Source organism: Larus michahellis, chromosome 4 (genome assembly GCF_964199755.1).
Source record: "Larus michahellis chromosome 4, bLarMic1.1, whole genome shotgun sequence".
Taxonomy (NCBI): domain Eukaryota; kingdom Metazoa; phylum Chordata; class Aves; order Charadriiformes; family Laridae; genus Larus; species Larus michahellis.
Window position 1 is genome coordinate 83,558,460 of NC_133899.1, and position 6,986 is coordinate 83,565,445.

Consider the following 6,986-nt stretch of genomic DNA (forward strand, 5'->3'; position numbering starts at 1 on the left):
ACTTTATGCAAGTTGTATGTCAGAAGACACTGCAGGCAGGAGGGCCAACTGTTCTGCAGTGAGAAAAGCTACAATAAGGAACTACAGTCTGGGAACCAAGCATGTCTTCGGGCATGCCTAAATTAAAACTGTCCTCCCAGCCCTAATTTAGGTTCCATGTATACACACATTATTCTACAATCTCCAAAAGGATGCTCCAAAAGGTTTTGGTGGTACATCTGAAGGCACAAGCTTTTCAATACTTCATTACAACTTCACTGGTCAACAGGTGGCCCTAGCATCATTAACTGTATCATGGAGAAGGCCTTTATGGTATGTGAATACTTCAGAAGCATGTATTTTCCTGGGGCTCCTCTGAGCAGAAGTTCAGCCTGCAATCCTCAGCAAGGCTGTGCCACTCAAAGGTTTGTTTCAGTGAAGCTCGCAGCATGAAAGCCTGCTACTCTCCTAGACTTGAATTAAAGGGTAGTACACTAAGAGTTGCTGAAGAAACTCTTGCAGTGAGCTCTGTTTCTTAGTAAAGTATTGGGCCACTACTCTACCTTGCCTATATGCTGTTTGTGTAAGAAGTGCTTCAAGATTAAGAAAGTATCCCATTTCTTCCCTTCGTGCAAGTCAGACTGACTTAGTTTGGGATGTGCTTGTTATGCATGAAGCAAATACAAATAAAAATCATTAAGGAATGGGAATGATTAGTTATGGACAATAGAGCTGTGACGCTTGTTACCAGCACCCGTCACTCCTGCTATGTGACTGATTCCTGCTGAGCAGCCCAGGCATGGTACAGGGGCCGTTCGTCTCCAAGACGGCTGCTGAGCAGAGCGTGTCCCTGCCCACAGCCTGTCTGCTCCTTTGTGGCCCAACCGGCTGCAGCAAACGTGACAGCAGGGCTTGTGCTCGGCAGAGCAACAGATTGCAAAGCATCCGGCGATACCGGGGCCACGCTTATGTGGCAAAATGTGCTATGATATGAAGAGGCGAGCTGCCTGCTGCACTACGGCAAAGCAGATTGCATAGCATTAGCACTGGTGACAACAGGGCACTCATTGTGTGGGACAACAAGTCACACAGAGAATGTGCAAATGCGATTGGTTGGGCTCACTTAACATATGCACAGCAGAGTGACATATGGCAATTGGTGACTTTCCTGCCACAGATGCTGAAAGGCTTTGTTTCGGTACAGTGTGTGGTGCAGATCCAGTACAGCATTCCCCCTTTGGTGGGGAGCAGTCTGAGTGCCAGCAGCACTCTCCCCCACCTCCAGGTGCCACAGATTCCTAGTGCCGTAAGTGCTTCTAGCTGTGCTGCGCAGACTTTCTGTTACTGAAACCCTACCCATCAGCAAAAGCCTGGGGCATACTGAGACATTGTTTAACGTCAAAACATGATGGAGATGGATTCCCATTTCAACTCCTTGTGCCCTCTGCATTTGGGTTTCTATTCACATATATGTAATATCACAGCCTGAAACAAACTATTTCTAAAAGTGTTTACTTTTTTATTAGAACCTTTGTTTTCAATAGTTTTTTTCTATGAATCACAGAATCAGATAACCAGGATTATAATTAATGGTGACAGATTGTTTTTTCAACTATTAAGCAAAAGTTTAAATGGAGGTTAAAAAGGACAAAGCAAAATTATGTTTTCCTGGCCATGGGACTGAGACAAAATGGAAAAGAGGTTCTATCAGCTTGCACATGCAGGAAAAACATGGAGGAAGATTCTGAAACCCTGGCACAGGTTGTAGCTGTGCTCACCTGTGCAGAGCCATAAGACGAGCGCAATCTGGTAACTCCAGCACCAGACTAGGGCTGAGATACAGAGATCCACTCTCACATTTACCACTGACCACCTGTGTGACCACAGGCAAATCACTTCAGCTCAACATGCCTCAGAAATAAAGACAAGTTTCTCATCCCAGTGCATTGCCTGCAATTTGCGATTGCCTGCTGGCAGCAGAGTGGACGACAAGGTAGGAGCTGACCTTACAACACTGAATCATTTCACATAGACCACAGAAGACTGATCAGGCATTAACAGCATCCACCGAGCTGAGGACATAGGGGTCAAAATCTTTGCATCTTATTCCCTATTGCTGGCATTATCAGTCCTTTGCTCACTTGCCATTTTATGTGTTTCCATGGTGAAGAGGAATCCAAATCTACATAGTTTTAAAACACTTGATATACAGACGCACAGTCAGGGGCCAAGCAACCAAAGGCAGTTGATAACTAAATGCCTCCTCTTGCAATGGGATGTGAGTTGCTACAGACTGTCCTCCTCAGATTTCTGCTTGACCAGACCACAGGTTGTAGAACCAGATTGGGACATAGAGTTGGCAGCCACCGCCACCTCCCATAGGACAGCAGCTTGATTGCTGCCCAGCTCAGAGCAGCTTTCTTCACTTTTTGCTCCTTTTGTTTTTTAGGAGCTAGTGAAGGAAAGCTGTTGCTTCAAACTGGGTCTGTGGAGCAGCCATACTCTAAGGCAAAGGACATAACGTGAGTTTCTACTACCGTCTTGCAGGAGCAAGAGGCAAAGCGACAACCATGAGTGCTGAGAACACTCTGAGTATAACTGCCTTTACACCTGCAAATCTCCACTGTACCCAGGCTGCCCAGAGATCACCAGAGGGCTGAGCTATGCTGGCTCTATGATCCTCAAACTAATTTGTCACTGTGGTCCTTAGTGGATCCCTGAGTTGCTGTATTTCCATGCAGAAATACGAGCATGTGTGGCAAGTCTGACTAGTTCTGACTGCATCATATTTACTCTGCAAGCACCAACCATCTGCGCAGCAACTGTCCAATATATCCAAGGCTGCATCAGACCCTCTGGACCTGTTCTGTGGTGTGGGTACACACATTTGCAGTGCTCTGCCAATACCTTTGGCAGACTGGCCCATCACTCAAAACTACTGTTTCACTCACTCTGTTGTACAAGACAGACAAACAGCCTCAATCTTCAAACTTGGCCTGAAAAGCAGTCATGTTGGGGAACAACACAAGATATATTGGGGGAAAAGTGGATTTTCAATAGTCCTATCTCTGTGGCATTGAGAACAATCTGAAAGGATCACATCAACTGACATGGAAAGGGAGTACTGAAGAGTTTTACCTTGAGACTAGCTCCCTCTGCAGCCTGATTTTCAGCACCCAGAACATGGCACGTCTTTTTAGAGAAATATTTGTTTAACTGCTACTCACAGCTGGAAAAGCCTTCTGGGAATGAATGGAGTTAGCCTGGGAAATCTGTGGTCCCTATCCTCATCACGGTATTAGCTTGTCTCATGCTTTCCAATATCATAGGGATGGTGGATAACTACCCCACTGATCTAGACTGAAAAGCAGTTGGACTTTCAATTTAAAATTACGTCACTGCAAGAAATGTCACATCAAAAGCTTCTGATAAGGTGGCAAACAAAGAGATCATTTCTAAATTTCCCGGAACAACGGAGAGCAGAATCTGTCCCCAACAAACGGACCATGTAAACTGTCTGCAGCACTTCACATGTGTGTTCCCTCTAGCGGGTAAAACACCTTTGGGGCAGGCACTTCTCCGGTGCAGTGACGGGGAGCTCGGCGCGGCTGCCGCGCCGCAGCGCGGGAGGGGAGCGGAGTGATGGCAGCCGCACAGCCCCCGCGGCCCCGCAGCGACACCCAGCGGCCCCGCTCCGGCTGCGGCCGCCGGGGGCACCCGGGCGGCTCCCCGCACTGCTGCAGGGGCGGGCGGGCACCAAACCCCGGCAAACGGCCCGGGGATGCTGTGGAGGGACTGCTGAGGCAAGGAGCCGGTCGTCCCCAGCTCCTTCTTACGGACGCTGCGCTGTCTGCCCCCTGCCTGCTCCTCGCCCTACAACGGTTTGTTAAGGTCTACAAGGGAAGACCTTGCTGGAAGGTCCATCGCTGGAAATGTTTAAATTGCAATCGGACACTTCTCTAATAAACATGCTCTCGTTGACATACAGGGTGAGCACAAAGCAGGAATTAAGCCAGGGAAATTCCACAATTTATATTATACAGAAAATCAGATTAGATTATCACTGTGGATCCTTCAGGGCTTAAACCTGTGAATCTGCTGGCAGGTTAATAGCTTCTCCATCTCCCCTTGTGAGTAAAAACCTCCCTGCATGGCTGAAAGACCTGTTTTTAAGTGCTCACTATCTTTATTACACAAGACACCATACCCGCTGGCCACCTTCCTCAGTTCTCATCTGCCTGGCACCCGGTACAAATTACACTGCTAGCAGAGGCAGTTAACAAACTCCCTAGAAGTGCGGTTGTGCTTTATCAGCCACGTCAACAGGCATGAGGCACCTCCCTGTACTAGTGCTTTTCTGCCCCAAAAGCCATCACATCCAGTAGCATCACTTGCGTTGAGCATAAGCTGTATGCCGATATGTGATCGGGTTAGTGCAAGCCATTTGCTGAGCCAGCAAGCAGAAAGCACCGTGAAGTAACATTGTGCTGCTAAATCTGTGATGCATCAGTGCGTAATGGAGCCCAGAGCTGCAGGCATTGCCAAGGCAGACTGACTTTACCACGGTTTCACTGAAAACAGATGAATGCAGTATTGTCAACTTCATCCAGCCAGAAACCATGTCATGCACCCAAAAATAATACGATAGAATTTTTTAAAAGAACAATTTCAAGGAATTTTGCTTTTACCTTTTGGTGTTTCTAATTCACTGTACTCAAGAGAATGGAAAACATCCCTTTTTATATTTATAATCATAGGACCTCTACACATCTCATACAATGCTCCAGGTCTGGCTGTTAGGCCAGGGCTAAATATTGAACCATATCATAAAACTGTGGGAATTGTCAGGACTGAATAGAGCGCACATTTACAGAGACAAATAACTCTATGCAGGCAGACACAAACAACCCCCTTTCTTCGCTGGACAGCAGCCAGGTTATTGGCGAGTGCCTCTTCCAAGCTCTAGACTCAGCGCTGAGAGCCAAAGCAAGCACCATCCCAGAGCAACAGCCAAAGTATAGGATGTCAATGCAACCAAAACAGCTAGAGCATTTAAAAGGAGATTGCATATTTACTTGACCGTGTGAAGAGTCCACAATACTTGCAGAGTTCAGGCCTCATATATGCATACAGTATAGTGAGCTTGTTTTTCTTTGTTTACTCCCTTCAGGTTTTGTGCCTGGCTATTTCAACAGCCACTCCTGGAGGCTGGAGGGATGGATTGTTATTATATATAGAAACCTTCAGCTTGCTAAGAGTCACAAAAAAAACCTGAGTAATTGTTCTGAATGTTCAAAACATAGTCCATCTAGTGAAAAGGCTGCATCATGTCTCCCACAAAAGGAACTACCTGGTAGCATAAATTGCTTGTATGCTTTGGAAAAATAAGATCCAATCTGGTATAATACAAAGACTAGTCCTGAACACGTCATCTCTTTATCTGCTTCCAGCTATCAGTATTGTAAATTGGCTTAAGCAGCCATACCTCATAGATCTCCTCTCATCCGTGGTTCATCTGTAGACGCACTTATTAAAGCTAGGTGAAAACACACCTTCTCAGTGCCCCCCACTGGAGTAAAAGCTCATTAACAGCATTGTGACAATAACAGTTTGCATAGACTACTTTTTCCAGGAGGAGAGGAAGGCTGACAAAAGGGTAAAGGAACAGTTATCCTTGGGTAACCACTGGCTAGAGACGAAGCTGAACTTGGCCACCAAGCTACAAATTGGTACAAGCAAACTCAAAGCAGTCTGTCCAAGTTTGGCAGTTAAAAACTGCAAATGGACAGTTAGGAAATTCCAGTAAATGCTGCAACTACTTGCCAGAAGATCCTATTCTCCTACAGTACACCCTCAAAGGACAGCTGGAAGAAGGCCTAACCACCTGGAGAAATTTTTCCTGATGTTATGTGACATCAAAAAGCAAAGCAAACAGCCTGGCACAACATTAGCCTGCTATCATGCTGATTCCCATTTGTTTTCCCTTTTGTCTCGTACGGAGCTGCACATGAGCCTCCGAAAACTTAGGGGGTACAGCATCAAGTTTGTCTCCTCCATGCGGGACATCCCTAGCTACAGGTGGCCAGCTGGGGATTCTCAGCCACCTGGCTTCATTGCTTGATTTGCTCCAAGGACAAGCCCATCTGCTCGCTTTGGTGGCCAGCTTTCTCCTGCCACAACCGCCTCATCTCTACCACACAGAAAACACGCACCTGGGCTGGGAGCGCATTTGTAAATCTTCAGACAGTGTGCTATCACACAGCTCTGCCATACGGCAGGAGGCATGGAACTGACATTTGTGAGTATGGTACAAAGCAGCAATTAAACTTCTTGGACCTCCAAATACCGTGTAGATACGGGGCCAAGATGCTGGGAAGTCCAAGCAGCTTAATTGCATATCTTTGACAATAATAACTACCCACAGCCATTATTAACAGCCTTGGCCTCTCCTGCAGACTGATAAACTCCACATGGGAAAACACCTGCAATGCTCCTAGCACTCACTTCCAGCTTCCCATTCCTACTTCTGCTACCATTTTTCTTTTCTCCCAGCTATCATAATTCTGTGCAACACAGAACAGGAGACTAATACATCAGAAGCCTAAGTGCATTGCGGCCCAGACTGAAAGGTGTTGCTAGAAGCTCAAACATGTTTGTAAGCAATTTAAATATGGAAAGGCATGATCTAACATTATGAAAAAGTAATCCACCACTTTAATGCTTTTGCGAGATTTCCATGTAATTATGGTATCATCCCAGATAAGGGTCTTACCATGGAGATGGCAGAATTCAAACCACCTTATGCTAAAAGATCATTTTTCAAAGGAAGCATTCTGTTCGTGATGTGTTTCAAGTGAATTATAGATTTATGTCCCTCCCTGTTCGCAGGTGAGCATATGATTACATTTCTGTTAACAGGGATCTGAATCTGTTAATACTTTGGAGTGCCTCTGTAAAATAGAATTATGTCCAGAAGTCGCAGTGACAAAAGTCTTAAGGTCCCTTAT